Below are 20,411 nucleotides of genomic sequence, written 5' to 3'. Positions count from 1 at the left end.
TCAGGCACAAGAACAAGCGTTATGTAGGCAAAGGAGGCACTTGTGCCAGTATCAAAGGTAAAAACATGTGAGAGGTAGCAAACCGTGTGTTACAAAGGGCAAAGTGGTGTGTGCATGTTATACAAGGGCACCAAACACAAGTACATGGACAATACTCCAAAGAGGCAGACACTCCAACCCCAGGAAAACCCTGGGAAGGCACTTCCATGGTCGTGGAAATTGTCAGTATTGGGAAGTCTTCCTCCAAATAACAAGAGGACGTGAATTACTTTTGGAGGTGTCTCTGGAGGAGGAGAACTTTGAGGTCCCTTTTGAAGGCCTGGGAGGAGGCGGTGGTCCGGAGCAGAGGCGGAAGGGAGTTCCAGATTCTCACTGTGTTGCCTGAAAAGGATTGGGCCATTGTTCTCTCCTTCTTGAAAGTGGGAGGTTCAAGTAGAAGATTCTCCGCATTGCGTGAGGGTCTAGAGCCTCCCGAGAGTTTGTTTGTTCGCCAGGTAGCGAGGAGAGGAGGAGTGCAAGGCTTTGTGGGTGATACAAGCGGTCTTGTAGATAGCTCTAGCCTCGAAGGGAAGCCAGTGGAGGGTGGATAACATCGGTGTGATGTGATCGCTTCTTTTGGCCCCATAAAAGAAGCGAGCTGCTGAATGGAAAACAGACTTAAGTGGGGACAGGTGAGATTTGGGGAGGCCAGTAAGAAGAGAATTGCAGTAGTCTAGTCTGGAGAGGACCAGCGATTGCACCAGGGTTATAAGGTCCTGCTCCGGGAAGAAGCGTCGGATTCCCCAAAGAAGGCGCAGTTGGTAACGAGCAGATTTTGCAATAGAATTGATGTGGGGAGTTAGATTGAGTTTTTTTGTCTAGAATGACTCCAAGGGATTTTGCGCTGTCGACAATGATGGGTTTATTGTTTAGTAGATTCATCTGATCCATCCATGATTGAACGGGGGGGGGGGGGGGGGAGAGAGTGAGGAGGAGAAGAGGAGGAATTCAGTTTTGGAGTGCAAGAAGAAGGGAAGAAGGGAGAAGGGTGCAATGTGGTGGGGAGAAGGGTGCAAGGTGGAGGGGAGAAGGGTTCAAGGCAGAGAGGAGAAGTGTGCAAGGCAGAGGGGAGAAGGGTGCAAGGCAGAGGGGGAGAAGGGTGCAAGGCAGAGGGGAGAAGGGTGCAAGGCAGAGGGGGAGAAGGGTGCAAGGCAGAGGGGGAGAAGGGTGCAAGGCAGAGAGGAGAAGGGTGCAAGGCAGAGGGGGAGAAGGGTGCAAGGCAGAGAGGAGAAGGGTGCAGGGCAGAGAGGAGAAGGGTGCAAGGCAGAGGGGGAGAAGGGTGCAAAGCAGACGGGGAGAAGGGTGCAAGGCAGAGGGGAGAAGGGTGCAAGGCGGGGGGGAGAAGGGTGCAAGGTGATGGGGAGAAGGGTGCAAGGTGGAGGGGAGAAGGGTGCAAGGCAGAGGGGAGAAGTGTGCAAGGCAGAGGGGAGAAGTGTGCAAGGCAGAGGGGAGAAGTGTGCAAGGCAGAGGGGAGAAGGGTGCAAGGCAGAGGGGGAAAAGGGTGCAAGGCAGAGGGGGAGAAGGGTGCAAGGCAGAGAGGAGAAGGGTGCAAGGCAGAGGGGAGAAGGGCGCAAGGCAGAGGGGAGAAGGGTGCAAGGCGGAGGGGAGAAGGGTGCAAGGTGGTGGGGAGAAGGGTGCAAGGTGGAGGGGAGAAGGGTGCAAGGCAGAGGGGAGAAGTGTGCAAGGCAGAGGGGAGAAGGGTGCAAGGCAGAGGGGGAGAAGGGTGCAAAGCAGAGGGGGAGAAGGGTGCAAGGCAGAGGGGAGAAGTGTGCAAGGCAGAGGGGGAGAAGGGTGCAAGGCAGAGGGGAGAAGGGTGCAAGGTGGAGGGGAGAAGGGTGCAAGGCAGAGGGGAGAAGTGTGCAAGGCAGAGGGGAGAAGTGTGCAAGGGGGAGGGGAGAAGGGTTCAAGGCAGAGAGGAGAAGGGTGAAAGGTAGAGAAGGGTGCAAGGCATAGGGGAGAAGGGTGCAAGGTGGTGGGGAGAAGGGTGCAAGGCGGAGGGGAGAAGGGTGCAAGGCAGAGGGGAGAAGGGTGCAAGGCAGAGGGGAGAAGGGTGCAAGGCAGAGGGGAGAAGGGTGCAAGGCAGAGAGGAGAAGGGTTCAAGGAAGAGAGGAGAAGGGTGCAAGGTAGAGAATGGTGCAAGGCGGAGGGGGAGAATGGTGCAAGGCAAAGGGGAGAAGTGTGCAAGGCAGAGAAGAGAAGGGTGCAAGGCAGATAAGAGAAGGGTGCAAGGCAGAGGGGAGAAGGGTGCAAGGCGGAGGGGAGAAGGGTGCAAGGCGGAGGGGAGAAGGGTGCAAGGTGTTGGGAAGAAGGGTGCAAGGTGGAGGGGAGAAGGGTGCAAGGCAGAGGGGAGAAGGGTGCAAGGCAGAGGGGAGAAGGGTGCAAGGGGGAGGGGAGAAGGGTTCAAGGCAGAGAGGAGAAGGGTGCAAGGGGGAGGGGAGAAGGGTTCAAGGCAGAGAGGAGAAGGGTGAAAGGTAGAGAAGGGTGCAAGGCGGAGGGGAGAAAGGTGCAAGGTGGTGGGGAGAAGGGTGCAAGGCGGAGGGGAGAAGGGTGCAAGGCAGAGGGGAGAAGGGTGCAAGGCAGAGGGGAGACGGGTACAAGGCAGAGGGGAGACGGGTGCAAGGCAGAGGGGAGAAGGGTGCAAGGCAGAGGGGAGAAGGGTGCAAGGCAGAGGGGAGAAGGGTGCAAGGCAGAGAGGAGAAGGGTGCAAGGAAGAGAGGAGAAGGGTGCAAGGTAGAGAAGGGTGCAAGGCGGAGGGGGAGAAGGGTGCAAGGCAGAGGGGAGAAGTGTGCAAGGCAGAGAAGAGAAGGGTGCAAGGCAGAGGGGAGAAGGGTGCAAGGCGGAGGGGAGAAGGGTGCAAGGTGGTGGGAAGAAGGGTGCAAGGTGGAGGGGAGAAGGGTGCAAGGCAGAGGGGAGAAGGGTGCAAGGCAGAGGGGAGAAGGATGCAAGGCAGAGGGGAGAAGGGTGCAAGGCAGTGGGGAGAATGGTGCAAGGTAGAAAAGGGTGCAAGGCGGAGGTGGACTAGGGTACAAGGGGAAGGAGAGAAGAGTGCAAGGGGGAGGGGGAGAAAGGTGCAAGAAGGAGGGCGAGAAGGGTGCAAGGCAGAGGGGAGAAGGGTGCAAGGGGGATGGTGATGAAGTTAAAAATGTCCCCCCCCTGGAAACATTTCTGCGGATGCCCGTGGAACGCACACTACTCTGTGAGGGAGAGTGGGAGAGAGTGGAGAGAGGGAGTGGAGAGAGAGAGTGGAGAGAAACAGTGGAGAGAGAGAGAGTGGAGAGAGACAGTGGAGAGAGAGTAGACAGTGGAGAGAGAGTGGAGATAAACAGTGGAGAGAGAGACAGTGGAGAGAGAGTGGAGAGAGCATGGAGAGACACTGGAGAGAGAGAGAGTGGAGACAGAGTGAGTGGAGAGAGAGACAGTGGAGAGAGAGCGGAGTGAGAGACAGTGGAGAGAGCGTGGAGAGAGAGAGTGGCGAGAGAGTAGAGAGAATAGAGAGAGGGTGGAGGGAGACAGTGGAGAGAGAGTGGAGAAGAGTGAGTGGAGAGAGAGAGAGAGTGGAGAGAGAGTAAAGAGAGGGTGGAGAGAGAGTAGAGAGAGAGTAGAGAGAGAGTAGAGAGAGGGTGGAGAGAGAGTGGAGAGAGAGTGGAGAGAGAGTGGAGAGAGAGAGAGTAGAGAGGGAGTGGAGAGAGAGTAGAGAGAGAGAGTGGAGAGAGAGAGTAGAGAGGGAGTGGAGAGAGAGTAGAGAGAGAGTAGAGAGAGAGAAGGGAGAGAGGGTGGAGAGAGAGAGATAGTGAGAGAGTGGAGAGAGAGAGAGAAGAGAGAGAAAGTGGAGAGAGAGACAGAAGAGAGACAGTGGAGAGAGAGAGACAGTAGAGATAGAGTGGACGGAGTTGAGTGAGAGAATGGAGAGAGCAAATGGAGAGAGTGGAGAGAGAGTAGAGACTGACTGACTGACTCGGAGAGAGAGTAGAGACTGACTGACTGACTCAGAGACTGAATACTGACTGACCGAGAGACTGACTGACTGAGAAACTGACTGAGAGATAGAGAGACTGGCTGACTTAGAGAGTGACTGACTGACTGACAGAGAGAGATAGACTGGCTGACTGAGACTGACTTAGGTAGAGAGAAACTGACTGAGAGAGAGACTGAGAGAGAGAGGCAGAGACTGACTGACCAATAGATAGACTGATTGACTGTGAGAAAGACTGACTAAGAGAGGCTGACAGAGAGAGACTGACCGAAAGAGAGACTGGCAGGGAGAGAGAGAGACTGACTGACTGAGGTAGAGAGAGAATGACTGACTGAGAGAGACTGACTGACTGGGAGAGAGAGAGAAGGACTGGGAGAGAGAGAGACTGACTGACAGAGAGAGAGAGACTGACTGACTGACTGACTGAGAGACTGACTGCCAGAGACTGAGAGAGAGAAACAGACAGACAGACTGACAGAGAAAGAGAGACTGACCAACAGAGAGAGAGAGAGAGACTGACTGACAGAGATAGACTGACAGAGAGAGAGACTCACAGAGAGAGACTGACAGAGAGAGAGACTGACTGACAGAGAGAGAGACTGACTGACAGAGAGAGTCACTGACTGACAGAGAGAAGAGAGACTGACTGAGAGAGACTGGCTGACTGTGAGAGAGAGAATGACTGACTGAGAGAGACTGACAGAGGGAGAGAAAGACTGTCTGGAAGACTGACTGACAGAGAGAGAGACTGAGCGAGAGAGCCTGACAGAGAGACTGACAGAGAGAGGGACTGACAGGGATAAGGACTGACTGAGAGAGAGACTGACTGACTAAGAGAGAGACTAACTGACTAAGAGAGAGACTGACTGACTAAGAGAGAGAGGCTGATTGAGAGAGAGAGACTGACTGAGTGAGAGAGACTGACTGACAGAGAGAGAGACTGAGACTCTGACAGAGAGAGAGCGAGAGACTGACTGACTGAGAGAGACTGAATGACAGAGAGTGATAGACTGACTGACAGAGAGAGACTGACTGACTTGTGGTTCTGTAATTCTCAAACCTGACTCCATTTTAGTCTTGCCCTCACGTAGGCCTGTGAAGTAGGCCCAACGAACAAGTGGTCTGCCCTTCTGAGTTCGTGCATATATTAACTTGGGTTTTTCTGACTCTGAATGAACTGCAGAGAGAGTAACCCTTTTCACCTGAAACTGACCTTTTGCAAAAACCAGTTTCACTAGCTCATCGTTGTCTGAGTTTTTCAATCACTGTTCAGGACCTCGTTAACCTTTAGTTTCCTTGCACATATCTTATCCTAAACAATATCTAAATTGTTTCTTTCCTTACGACTTTCTTTTCTAAACATGGGTTTTTGCCATGTGTCGTGACTGCCATCTGGTGTTGCCTTTTACTAGGCCTCAGAAGTTAGTCTGCGAGCAAAGCAGTCTGACCTTTTTTGGGTCATATATACATTAACTAAGGTTTTGTTCGTGCACTGGAGTTAATTTCAGAAGCTGGCCTTTCACCTAGAAATTGACCCTGCCAAGCCAATTTCCCTGCAAGATCGTTATCCAATTTTCCCAATCATCATTCAAGACATTTGTTAACTTTTAAGTTTCTTTACGTTTCTGTTATCTTGCACATTATCTGAAACTACTTTTCTTTAGTGTTTCTTCATTTCATGGGTTACGCTTTGAATTAAGGGTTTGTTCGGCCCTTCCAGATTATTATTGAGATATGCCTAAATATTAACTTGTGGGTTGGGACACTGTAAAATGAGCTTTACTGTATGATGCTGTGTGATGTCATGTATTTTCTATTGGTTGAATTTTGGTGCAGGGGCGTGCATTTTAAATGTACCTTTTTGTGTATAAATAGGGATGTCTCGCCGTAGTAAAATTTAGCAGTTTCTTGAGTTGTACACCGTGTTGTATTACTGGGATTTCTGCTACTGGCTGCAGCTAATAAATTTGATCTCTGACACCACCTAGAAGTATTCAGTGTCTCTGTATACCAAGGCAAGGGAACCCAGAGGACTTTGGGCGTGTCCCTGGAGCCGCTGGGTACTTGAAATCCCAGTTCTTCAGTTGGCGCCCAACGTTGGGCGACTTCAGTGGTACCGGTCCAAGCCCGAAGATTGCGAGGAGCCACGTGAGGAAACTCTGGAGGAGGGCCCCCACTTCATCGACCCCTGCATGTAGACGTGGACCGAAGGTCTTTTCTGCGAGGCTTACCGCTTTCCAACGGCTATGAAGGACTGCTGCCCTGACTGTCGCCTTGCCTTGGACCCTCCGATTGATGTTTATAAAGCGAGACGATAGACGGTCTTCTGGTGGCGTGACAGATATTTGGTTAAGTATAAGTGGGTCGCTCCCACGACTTTGTTTGGTTCCTTGGTTTTGATTTGGTTGCTGCAGTACCCAAAGCCGAAGGGCTTGTCTATTTACGAGTGTATCATTTTTTGATTCCCTTTGAAGTTTGAAACCAGACTAGTGAGCAAGATGCCTGGTCTTGGTAAATTTGGTAATTGGTTTGTTTGTAGTAGTAACAGGGATTCCCGATTGGAGGATTCATGTCCGATACCTCCGGTTGGAACTCCGACTTATGACCTCTATTCAAAACACGGAGTGGGCCCTATTATTTATAATGAAGTATGGGTCCACTACACTAAAAATGATGGTGTTTTGCAATGGCCCCCACATGGTAGTTTTGAAACAGAGATTTTAGACAATCTAGAAGTTAAGCTATTTAAGAAGAAAGCCCGGCCGGCAATGTTTGACTCTTTCCGCCTTTGGCGCAAGGAAGCCAAACAGAGAGAAATTAAACAAGCAAAGAGAGATAGGAAAGATAAGAATATGTCAGTATTACAAGCTGCTAGACAGTTTAAGGAAGATGGAGAAGAGCGTGCGAGTGAAGTTTTAGATAGACAGCGTTGTATGGCCATAGATAAATGTTATCCGGCCTTGCCGTCTTCTCCTCCAAAAGTGATTGAAGACCTTGAAAAAGATCCTTTGATCTCTCATTTACTGAGATTGCCACCTCCCTATGTGCAGGGTGCTACTGCGCCTCTATTACCCCCAGTTTTTCCACCCTTTGTTGTTCAACCTCCTGCTGTTGTTCAGCCACCCGGTGCTCCACAGATGGTTTTGCCTCCTCCTGCGCAACCCATTCTAGGGTCGCCAGCCTTGCTACCAGCTTTGCCTCAAACTCCTTTGCCTACTGCTTCTGCATCTTCGATTTCAACTGTTCTTGTCCCTACACCTTCTTTGCCTCAAAATACTTATTCTCCTGTTCTTATGTCTGCTTCCTCTCCTTCTGTTCGAAAACGAATGACAGAAACTGTTTCTAATTTGTTGTCACCATTGTTTTGGTCACTGAATTTGACCCCTCTTTCGGAGCGTAAGCAGAGTCGTAGTCAGCTTCCTGGTTCTGAGGAACGGGCTGTGTTGGATTTGTTGGCTCGTAAATGGATTATAAATGCCTCAAGGTATAGTTTGCCAGCGGTTATGGATGTTTTCTTTCAGTGGGAGCCACCTAAGCAAAGGTATGTTTTTAATGTGATGTGTATGTTTTTGCGTCAGGAATGGGAAGATAATGATTTGGGTTTGATCCCGTAGGAATTACTTGATGTTCAGTCGGATTTTGCTAAAGGGATGATAGTAGAATCTGATATTACAGATGCCGTAGAGACGATACTGGCTTTTAGATCTAGCCTTCCGCCTCAGACATTGTATGAACCTGATTCTTCTGTTAGAAGAAAAGCGAGACAGTATCCAATGAGAGAAGTTCCCCCAATTTGGAAGGAAGGGGACCCAAACGCTAATCCAGTTATTCTGCCGCATTTTCAGCGAATATGGGTACATGTCCATTGGAAGACAGCAGAGGTCTTGGCTCTTAAGCAGACCTTACCTGACCCTCGTAAAGAATCCTGCTGGTTATTACAAGGAGTTGTCCCTGACAGTTGAAGCATGTATTATGAATTTAGCTGACATCGATATGTTGATGGGTAATGTATTCCCTCAACCCTTGTGGGCGAAGATTCGTCATGAGAATCATGCTGCTGAATTAGGTGATACCTGGGCGAATATTGTTGCTGCAGATGGTAGACAGGAGGGAGGTACTAAACCTGAACCTCTAGTTTCAGAATTACCAGGTAGAATTATTAATCTGATGAAAACGATGATGCCCGATTTACGAGTGAATTGGGATAAGTTAGCAGCATGTAAGCAGAAGAAAGACGAGAGTGTATCTGATTTCTTCACTAGGTTTGAAGAGACGTTTATTGATCATAGTGGTCAGGATATGAGTACGGAAGGTGGTCAAAGGTTGTTTGTGGATAAATTTGTCTTTAATTTGCTTCCCGAACTTTCTAATAAGTTAAAGGACTCTGAGAGTTCATGGGCTGTCTCTTCGTCGGCCCAGATATTGGCTACTGCACAATATTACGAGAATAGGGATAAAGATGAGAAGGATAAAGTGGAGAAGAAAACGAAAGAGTTAAAGACGAAAGTTCTTTTGCAGCAAGCTTATCCGCCTCGTCAGAATCTGCCTCAGTTTCAGCAACCTCCACAATTTCAGAGATTGTTACAGAAGCCTGAGCCTTATGTTCAGCGATTCTTTCCTGGCCCTAATCGGTGTGCTTATTGCAGAGAGGAAGGTCATTACAAGAATAGTTGCCCGGCTTTGTTACAGCGTGCGAATGGTGTATCTGGTCAGAGAGGTCGTGGTAGTTTTCAGCAAGCTCCTAGGGGTAAGGGACGTGGTGTGTTTCCCCAGAATGAGCGTTCCTCTTCCCTACAGAATTCTGCAAATTATTTTGACAGACAGAATGTTCCGAGTGGTCAGTCTGCCCAGTATTATGTTGAGGATTACTATGTCGAAGGTGAGTGTTCTGATTATAATGATAACTAGGACAGCCAAGGACAAAGTGAGGGAGTAGTGTCAGTTCCAGTAGACCAGAGTGGACCTTATGTTGAAGTGACTACATCAGGTGTGGTAGAACCTTTTCTTTTGGATACTGGTGCGATGAAGAGTTCCATTATGCACTCTAAACTTCCTGGCGCACCTTTGTCTGGCTTGACCAAAGTTTCAGTAGGATTTTCAGGCGCCCCAGTTCGTAATCCGGTTTCTAGTCCTTTGTCCCTTTCGATTGGCCCTTGTGAATTGGAAGCTCCACTTATTTTAACGACTGGTTGTGGTGAGAATCTGTTGGGTTTGGACTTGCTGAAAAGATTGTATGCAACATTGCATTGTTCTCCTTCGGGAGTACAACTTACCCTTGGTAAGAAAGTGATTTCCCCAATGTATTTGTCTAAGGATTGTTTGCCACTGGAATTGCGTTCGCTTCCTGATACACTTTGGGCTACAGGTCCAAATGATGTTGGTCTTTTGCAGATTCCTCCGTATGTTGTTACTCTTAAGTCGAATGCTAGGCTACCTCGCATTCCCCAATACAAGATTTCGACCGATGGTGAGAGAGCTCTTTTAGCGATTGTTTATGATCTGGTTGAGAAGTGTGTAGTTGAGGAAACGAGGGCTAATGTGTGTAACAGTCCTGTTTTGCCTGTTCTTAAACGTACTGATGCTTCTCAGCCACCTGTGTACCGGTTTGTGATCGACCTTCGAGAGGTAAACAAGATAGTCGTGCCACAGTTTCCTGTGGTACCTGATATCACTGCTTTGTTGACTTTGATTCCTGCTTCGGCAGCTTGGTTTTCTGTCATCGATTTGAAGAATGCTTTCTTCAGTATTCCTATTGCTGAGGAGAGCAGGGATATTTTTGGCTTCTCATTAGGAGGCCGAAGCTTCCGGTTTAAGAGAGCTCCCGAAGGTTATTGTGAAAGTCCCTCCATCTATAGTCAAGTGTTGAAAACTCAGCTTGACGGTTTTGTGTTACCTGTTGGTGCTACTCTTATTCAGTACGTCGATGATTTGTTGGTTACTGCTGATGATGAAAAGATTTGCAAAGAGGCTACTATTTCTTTGTTGCGGTATTTGTCTGACCTGCATCATAAAGTGTCACCTTCAAAGTTGCAATATTGTCGCCAAGAAGTGACCTACTTAGGTCATCTCTTGTCGAAGGAGGGAAGGAGATTGACCCCAGAACGAATTCAAGCGATTGCGCAAATGAATGTACCATCCACACAGAGAGAAGTGCGTGCCTTTTTAGGTATTACATCATATTGTAGACAGTGGATCCCCAGTTTTTCCTTGCTAGCGAAACCTCTGTTGGCATTGACTCTGAAAGATACTCCGCATCCTCTTCCTTGGTCTGACGAATGTCAGAAAAGTTTTTCTGAACTACGCGATGCATTGTGTTCGGCTCCTGTGTTGGGTACTCCAGACTATAGTAAGCCTTTCACGTTGTACGTGCACGAGAGAGAAGGTTGTGCATTGTCAGTGTTGACACAACCATTTGGGGACAAGCGGCGTCCATGCGCGTATTTTTCAGCAACGTTAGACCCAGTTGCTAAGGCGTTGCCGAGTTGTCTGAGAGCTACAGCTGCAGCGGCTGTTTCTATCCGACAGTCTGCTGGTTTGGTATTGGACAATACGTTGATTGTGATGGTCCCACATGCAGTGGATACCTTATTAAACAGGACTAAGACACAGCACCTTACTAGTGCACGTCTTTCAGGTTACGAGTTGACACTGTTGGCTAGCCATGTTCACATCAAACGATGTAATGTGCTGAATCCAGCTACGTTGTTACCGATCTCTACAGAGACGGATCCTCAGGAACAGCATGATTGTTTTCTTCGTACAGAGGAAGAAACGAAAGCTAGAGTTGACCTGAGGGATACTCCTCTTACGGATGTTGATGGTACCCTATGGGTAGATGGTTCGTGTTTCAAGCTTCCGAATGGTGAAACGACTGCAGCGTATGCTATTACAACTTTACATACAGTTGTTGAGACAGCACGCATACCACAGAATTCTGCGCAAGCAGCAGAGTTGATTGCACTGACTAGAGCGTGTGTGTTGTCAGAAGGAAAGCGAGTGAATGTTTACACCGATAGTCAGTATGCGTTTGGAGTTGCCCATAGTTTTGGGCGTTTGTGGAGAGAGCGTGGGTTCCTTACTTCGCATGGGACAAAAATACAGCATGGGCAGCTGGTGAATGAACTTTTGGAATCTCTCACTCTCCCAAAGCAGATTGCAATTGTGAAGTGTAGTGCGCAAAAGAAAGTTGTGGACGATGTTGGTCGAGGGAATGCGTTTGCAGATGAAGTTGCGAAGGAAACGGCAAAAGACATGATGAGCTGTATGTATGTTGCAGGCCCAGCTAATTGGGTTATGGCTGGTGGAATGTGTGAAGACACAATAGAAAGTGTGAAAACGATTCAGGCTGAAGCGACTGAGAAAGAAGTGAGTGTTTGGAGAGAAACTACGGGTATGTTGGATTCGACAGGTTGTTGGGTTGAGTTGTCAGAACACCAGCGATGGTTGTTGCCTGATGCATATGTGCTCCCAGTGGTTACAATGGCCCATGGATTGGCTCACATTAGTTCAAAAGGGATATGCAAGTTGTTGACTCCGGTATGGCAGAATAGTGGAATTCCCAAATGTGCAGAGAATCTGGTCAAGAATTGTATGGTGTGTTTGATGCATAATCCTGGCAAGGGAACTCCAACTCCTGCAGATCATTTTGCTCCTCCAACGTATCCGTTCGAGGTTCTACAAATAGATTATATACACATGGAAAAATGTCATAACTTGAAGTATGTCCTTGTGGTTGTTTGTGCCTTTTCCAGATGGATAGAGGCCTACCCCCTAGAGGATAATACTGCCTTGTCTACTGCCAAGGTTTTGCTCAAGGAATTTTTCCCTAGGTATGGAATGCCACAGATTGTATGGTCTGACAATGGAAGTGAGTTTGTGGGTCAGATAATGAAGAAAGTGTGTGCGGGCTTGGGCATCCAGACGAAATTTCATGCTGCGAATCACCCACAGTCAGCGGGTTTGGTTGAGGGTTATAATGGGACATTAAAGCTTAAGTTAGCGAAAGTGCAAGCAAGCAAGCACTGGCCTTACATGGCCCGATGCTTTGCCGTTGGGTCTTATGTCGACAAGGACAACAGTGCATTCTCGTGTGGGACTTAGCCCAGATATAGCGACATTGAACATCCTATGCTAATTGATTACTTGCACGATTTGACTATTAAACTGCGTGTCCTTCATCAACAGGTCCACAACCAGCTCCCATCAGCATCTGTGGACCCAGGCCATACCCTCAATCCAGGACAATGGGTGCTCGTGCGTAACTTCCAACGAACAAAGAACCTACAGCCTCGTTGGACTGGTCCCCACCAAATTCTTTTGGCTACTCGGACTGCTGTTAAGGTGTTTGGAAAAAAGAATTGGGTGCACGCTGCCCATACGAAGCGCGTACCCCTGCCTTTGCCGTACGACACTTGGGTTAGAGAGGGTGTGGGAGATTTTGAAGGAGAATGTGTCCCTAGGTTTGACCCTTTTAGTGATGCACAGCTTGAATGGACTCAATCTGAACTGGAAAATGACAATGTGTTGCAAGAAACTGTTCCTCCACGTTTGAGATTGGACACTACCGAACCTGAACTTTTGTTTACGGACCAAACTGTGCCGACTAAATTACGCTACAACCTCCGATCTCGGAATAAATAAAGAGACTTTGAACATTATTTTTTTCCACACTGAGATCAAAAAGAGACAATTACTTCGAGTATTTTGCATTTGACTTTTGTTTTTCTTTTTCTCTTGCCTTTTTCTGAAATTGTATTATGGTTTTCTGTTAAATTTTTGATCGGTTACCATTTGCCAGTTGCAGGGTCACGTAGGAGTACCAACGGTTCAGTTTGTGACCTGAGTAGTGGCAATAGGTCTGCAGGACTTGCGGTGTCCCTACGACCTGCTAATAATCACAGCTGAAGTACTCTGTCAAGATTGCGTGAGCAACATTAGAAAATGAAGATTGTATTAAGGAATGACGATAAAAGGCAAGAGATGAAAAACCGATATTATAGAATGTTGTTCTCCAAGTGTGGTAAAGCTTTATCTATTTTAATACTTTTATGTATTCTATTAGCTACTATATTCTGGTTTGTTCCTTCTACACAATTGACGTCTGCACCAACTTCTCAACCTATGCTTTCCTTTACTACTGTTTCTTCGCACCAATTTCATACTTTGCCTGAACACGAACAGATAAGGAGATCAGAGTTTGTCAACAATTCGTTTATTCAGCTGTTGCATCAGCATCAGTTAGTAGTCAATACCACTAATTGCTGGGTGTGTGGTCTTATGCCTCATACAATAGATAGAGGCATGCCATATTTGGTTTTGCCCTTTAGTTTTAATGGTTCTGCATGGGCTTTCCAGACTATGTTCATCTATGCCAATGAGGTATATCCTTTACGTTCCATGAAAGACAATCCGAGCAATAGTGCCTTGATAAAGGGAATAGCCGATATGATCAGAGATATTGATGCGTACAAGGCTATCCCTAAGGATGAGGTGCTGCCTTACATTGGTTGGAATGTGACTGGATACAGTGCTAAGTTGACAGAGAAGGAGAGTCGAAAAAGGTCTCCTCCTATTTGGATTGTGCCACATCGAGGTCAATTTTGCTTACAGGGTAATGGTCGGAGTCCGAGAGCTCAGTTAGGTAAAAGTGTTTGTGATCACACCTACGTTTATGCATCCAGAATTTCTCCACCGTTTGTGCCAGCTAAAGGTACATATTTTGTTTGTCACGACAGAGCCTACACTTGGTTGTCACCTGATTTTTCAGGAACGTGTTATGTGGCGTTTCTGCTTCCCCCGACATATACTGCCTCCTCAGACTATCATAGAACAAGATATGGTAGAGGTGTCTTCGATCAGGAAGATACTGCTGCACAGGAAGTAGGAGACTTCTTTAAGGGTTTCCTGCCCTTTTGGGGTCCTATGAGGAATAGTGGGCATATTCGACAGCTTGTCCGCGTAGTTGAAGCTACCATTAACGAAACAGCTGGAGCGTTGAGTAATATTACAGCGGAGCTTCAAGCGGACCGCCTTATGACTTTGCAGAACCGTATGGTTTTAGATATTATACTTGCAGATCGAGGAGGAGTATGCAAATTGATCGGATCCAGTTGCTGTATATACATACCAGATAATGCCCCGACAGTGTACCAGGCCATCTGTAGATTGCACAAGATCTCTGAGTCTATTCACGGAGACGAAGGAGATTGGTCATTGACAGGATGGTTTTGGGGACTACTGTCCACATGGAGATGGAAGATCTTGACGTTCCTTGGTATGGTTTTGGCTATTCTCTTTTCTTGTTGCCTTTGCATCCAGTGTGGTCCCGCCATTTGTAGTCTTTGTGCTACAATCTGTGTGAGAAGACCCGTCCCGAGAGAAGTGAAGGATAATAAGATGATGTTACAGCAACACCTTGATGACCTGATGAGAATAGATATAGACCTAGATTCAGATTGACATGAGTTTAGGTTATTGCCTACGTAATGGCAAAAGGAGGGACTGTGGTTCTGTAATTCTCAAACCTGACTCCATTTTAGTCTTGCCCTCACGTAGGCCTGTGAAGTAGGCCCAACGAACAAGTGGTCTGCCCTTCTGAGTTCGTGCATATATTAACTTGGGTTTTTCTGACTCTGAATGAACTGCAGAGAGAGTAACCCTTTTCACCTGAAACTGACCTTTTGCAAAAACCAGTTTCACTAGCTGATCGTTGTCTGAGTTTTTCAATCACTGTTCAGGACCTCGTTAACCTTTAGTTTCCTTGCACATATCTTATCCTAAACAATATCTAAATTGTTTCTTTCCTTACGACTTTCTTTTCTAAACATGGGTTTTTGCCATGTGTCGTGACTGCCATCTGGTGTTGCATTTTACTAGGCCTCAGAAGTTAGTCTGCGAGCAAAGCAGTCTGACCTTTTTTGGGTCATATATACATTAACTAAGGTTTTGCTCGTGCATTGGAGTTAATTTCAGAAGCTGGCCTTTCACCTAGAAATTGACCCTGCCAAGCCAATTTCCCTGCAAGATCGTTATCCACTTTTCCCAATCACCATTCAAGACATTTGTTAACTTTTAAGTTTCTTTACGTTTCTGTTATCTTGCACATTATCTGAAACTACTTTTCTTTACTGTTTCTTCATTTCATGGGTTACACTTTCAATTAAGGGTTTGTTCAGCCCTTCCAGATTATTATTTAGATATGCCTAAATATTAACTTGTGGGTTGGGACACTGTAAAATGAGCTTTACTGTATGATGCTGTGTGATGTCATGTATTTTCTATTGGTTGAATTTTGGTGCAGGGGCGTGCATTTTAAATGTACCTTTTTGTGTATAAATAGGGATGTCTCGCCTTAGTAAAATTGAGCAGTTTCTTGAGTTGTACACCGTGTTGTATTACTGGGATTTCTGCTACTGGCTGCAGCTAATAAATTTGATCTCTGACGCCACCTAGAAGTATTCAGTGTCTCTGTATACCAAGGCAAGGGAACCCAGAGGACTTTGGGCGTGTCCCTGGCGCCGCTGGGTACTTGAAATCCCAGTTCTTCAGACTGACAGACTGACAGAGAGAGAGAGAGAGAGAGAGACTGACTGACTGACTGACTGAGAGAGAGTGACTGACTAAGAGAGACTGAATGACAGAGAGAGATAGACTGACTGACTGAAAGAGATATACTGACTGACAGAGAGAGAGAGAGAGACTGTGATGGAATTGGGGTCAAAGTATCTTAAGATTGCTATTGTCTAATAAAAATGTATTATCAAAATGTGCTCTTTGTGGTTACATCTGCTTTTGAAATACTGCATTGTCGCTTTGTCCAATGTTTTAAAACGGGAACGAGAAGGAGCAGTGGATGCACTTTTGTCAAAACTGAACGATGAGTGGGCCCGATGTTGTATATCATGACAGGAGTCTGCATCAGGAAACCCACCTAAAATTGGACAAACTTCCCAGGCCTACTGATGGCAGGGACCCTGTAATGAATGAACCACCACCTATGATAGCCTGCTGGCAGTATAAGCCCAACCTTTGACTCCACCATCCAGTGTTACTTATAATGGCTGGATTGGTACCAGTGTCATAACAATCGCCCCGCATCCCCTGCAGTATGGCGGGTCGCTGGCCTGAGAGCTCTAGACTGGCACGGAGAATGGGGGGGGGCCCTCCATGTAGTTTGCAGGGGGGCCCCCTCATGTTTCGTTATGCCACTGCTTCCCTGCCTTTCTGCCAACCTTTTTATGGCAGGGTCTCCATCATGAAAAGTTCGGCGGAAAGGGCAGTGGTAATTGCCACGGCGGTGCCAGCATCAGCGCTGCCTCCATAGCCTGCCACTTTCCTGACTGCCGCGGGATCCAGGATCCTGGCAGTTGAGGCGATCTTGTGGCAGTCAGACCGCCCTTCTCGTAATAGGGTGGTGGGATCGACAAGGAGGCGCTAGTTGAACAGCCACGGACGGTAAGGTGGTCTCAAAACTGCTGTACTCTTAATTATGGCCTTAGTGAGCTATTGTATCTTAAAAGGTAATATCAGTGCCTTTGCCTTATGCTGATGTCAAACTATTCCATGACTTCACAATTGGGAGTAGGGCTTCTTACCTATGAACAATTAAGCAGACCCGTTTCAGAGTCCCTTTTGCTCTTCAGTATTTCAGGCATGCCAAGGCCACTGCAGCCTAGCCTAGCCTTCCTAGCCAATAAAAATAAAATATGGCTGGGCCTTGGGCCACAGGGGCCTATAAAAGGTGGTGCCTATTTCTGCATTTTCTCTCTTCCTCTTCTCTACCTCTTTCTCTCCCTTAATCTATCTATCTATCTACGTATCTATCTATCTATCTATCTATCTATCTATCTATCTATCGGCCTGTCTGTCTGTCTATCATCCAACTATCTGTCTACCTATCTATTTATATGTCTATCAGTCTATCAATCTATCATCAAATTACCTATTGATTTATCGATCTATCTTTCTATCTGTCAATCTATTCCTTTAACTCTTGCATCGCTCACTTTTTTGCAGTTGTGCTCTCCTTTCTTTGCTACTATATACATTGTATAGTGTGGTCAGCAAGTATATTAACGTGACAGGGATAGCGGGTCGACTAGAATGCCTTTTATTTGCTAGATATTATAAAAGTTCTGGGAACTGTGAGATGTTGGGGTTCGAGTTATGGTCATAACTAATGTTTTGAAGGGGTCAGAAAGTGGTGCAAGGGAAAATAATATCTCATCCCCCGTGCATAATGTGATGAGGGGCCCCTGAGACTCCCATAACTCACACATATCTATTGACTTGAGGCTGAATGGTGCCGCTTTGAAGGATTGGGTGCCTGCTGGATGGTTTGCGTCCCAGTTCCGCAGGGGGTTCCTTCCTAGGTCTGCGTTACAACCCTAGGGCAGGGTGGCAGCAGCCTTTATCTTTGCCTTGTCCTGTTCAGGTTCTTTTCCCAATAGGCTGCCCTAGGTCTTCGGCCCAAACTCGGTGACAAACATTCCTGCTACTGATAGAAAAAAGCTTGTTGATGAATTTAGGCTTCAAAGTGGCTTTGTAGGAGAGCCACCCTCGCTCCTCAGAGCGGGTCGAGGCACATACCTGAAAGAGTGGCTTACTTGAACTGCAAGTGGGCACAAAAAACTTTTACTTTAAAATGGCATACGTCCCCCAACCCCCATACAAGCTCCATCCACTGCTGAATCCAGGACAGCCCCTTTAAAATAATAATCAAAACCCAATAACCATTAAGCATCTGTGTGAGGCGGTCAGCAGCAGAGGTAGCACAAGAGGTTACAGTCTCTGCTGCAGTTCTGTGCATAAAGTCTTTAGGTCAGTGGTGCAAATCCCAGTTGTTCGGATTTTCAAAACACCGAGGCTGTTACATGCCCCTGGCTCCTAGCTGCCTTGGTATGTGGGTTGAAGGGTGGCTAGGGCCAGGCAGTGGCGTAACAAAACGTGAGGGGGCCCCCCTGCAAAGTGCACAAAGGGGGCCCCCTCCGACCACACTCCGGAGCTCTGCTGATAGGGTACTGGGCTGAAGAAGCCCCCTGGAGCTCGACCACCCCACCCCGTCCCCGCGGCGGGAATCTTGGGGCCTTTGTTATGCCCCTGCCACCACCTGATAATCGAGGACATGCTTCAATCATCAAAGGAGAATGCCTGTTGGAGAGCCTGCTCTGCACCCATGACCCATCTTATCAAGTTGAACTATTGGTTACCCTTCTCCCTGGTTTTTTACTTTTCCTGTTAGGTCCATGGAGTGGGTATTGCTGGCTGAAGTTGATCTCCCTGATTCCAGAACGACTGGAGCAAGCCGTCTGAAATGTAGCGGGACGGAGATGTTACAGTAAAAAAGTGCAATCGGAACTGAAACTGTGTTCTTCCAGTTTCAGGGAATTCCATGGGGTGTCCGTCTTTTTAAGAAAAATACTGACCAGCCACTTAAGGGGTTCAATCCTTAAAATGTGGTACTTCGATGAGCTACTTTGGATGCCAATCTATTCCCAGCACCAGTGGAACATTGACTTTTTGGATTGGATAGAATTGTAACTGATCTGTCTGAAAAGTGTCAAGTCCTCCTGTCACCCTGTAAGCACCACTGGAAGTCTGACTTTAGGACCCCTTTCTTTTTCTGTACTGAAACTTCACTTGTGGGCTGGGCATGCCAGCTTACATTTGGGGGGAGGCCTCTTGAGTCTGAGTTTCTTTAAATGCTCTGACTTGTGGCACATGAACAGCAAGAACATTGGGAAACTACAAAAAAGGGATGACATACCATGGTGCACTTGATAGCCTGGCTGAAGAGGGTTATGAACCCCAAACCGGTCCCAGGATGCTTGTTTCCGGTCCAGGGAAGACATGGCTTGGCAGTTCGGGCTGGACTGTTCCCATGAGGCACAGGGTCAGACTGATTTGCATATGGCCATGTCTGAACTGGGGTGGCAGAGTGAGCTAAAGAATGGTGATGGATTAAACCCACATCAGTTGACTGGGTGTGAGTGTTTGATTTGCTCAAAAGCTCCATCCATCATCCCCTTTGGGTTTACCTTTTCTTTGCACTTGATAGATATATAACATGTCTGGCAACTTTGTGTTAGACAAACATTATTCATTGTGAAGCACTGAAACCTAAAGCTCTCCTTAAGTTACCATGGATGCGCCACAACTAGCCCCTAGAATAATGCTGCACATAGACTCCTTACTCTATTTGAGTCACAGTGCCTTACCAGACATCATGTTCAGTAAAACTATTTGAGTAATGGGGGCACTCTTCTGTTAGTACAACCGTTCTTTGCTTCTGGCATACATTTTCTTCTAAACAAGACCATGGGCTGTGATGCCTGTGTATGACGGTGTAGAAGATAAACTCATGGAGGACCTGGGAGCAGGACTTTGGTGGGTTCAATGAGAGGCAGGTCTCCCCAGCAGGTTGTTCCTCTCTCTTGCACACAACAGTTTGCACTGACCTTTATTCCCCCACCCCCGTCTCTGCCGGACTCCAAGTAAAAGGCTTTCAGAAAGAGAAGATGTAGGGAGAAGGGCTAAAAGGGGTGTCAGTGCATATATCCTACAAGACGCTACATGGAAAAATGTTAATCCAAAGAAGTCAAAAACCCAGCTTTCATATAATGTCAGGATTTGAACTTATGTTTGCAAGGATGAGAAGAAAATGGCCAGATGGGAACTTCAATGTTTTTCTATTTGTGTGATTGAAAACTATAAAATATTGGAATATAAAAAGGAATGCCGATGTATCTGGATACAACAATACTGTGTTACATAACATAATGCATAACATATATCATATTAGACAGTCAATCAAATATGAAGGATCTGAAAGTACTATTATGAGACAGTGAGCTTTATATACAAAGCTAAAATGGAAATAAAAGTACGAAATGTAAGGCGCTAAAAATTAGCTAAGTCATTCCACGATTTATAAGCTGACGCATGCAAAATTAGATATGAAATCTACAGTTTACTCTTTAGATTCAGGTAGGAGGGACTTTATTCTGTACAATAGCCACCTGTTACTGGTTTCTCTGTAAGGGTTCTTTATATATCGCCCGGTATGAGTCATATTCCTGCAAAATGTCACTTGTCTCACCGACTCAATCACTTGCCATTAAAATGCATTCTATTTCGTCCATACCTCACGCGTATCCCCTTCTTCAGGAGATATTCTCCCCACAATGTCTCATTTCGTCTGCAATCACTTCTTGCTATAGTAGGTGGCAGCCACCCCACGGTGAGGTCTCTTTAGTCTCCTGCAGAGTGCCTTAGTCCTCCAGCAGGATCTATGTTTCCTCCAACAGGCCTGGTCACATCTCCATAGGACCCACACCCCCCCTGTAGAACCCACTCACTTTCACATAAGGCCTTCAGGAGAGTCTCTTCTTGCTCAGGCATT

Source organism: Lissotriton helveticus, chromosome 5_1, assembly GCF_964261635.1.
Source record: "Lissotriton helveticus chromosome 5_1, aLisHel1.1, whole genome shotgun sequence".
Lineage (NCBI taxonomy): Eukaryota > Metazoa > Chordata > Amphibia > Caudata > Salamandridae > Lissotriton > Lissotriton helveticus.
The sequence above is the reverse complement of the archived record's forward strand: the minus strand, read 5'-3'. Positions refer to the sequence as shown.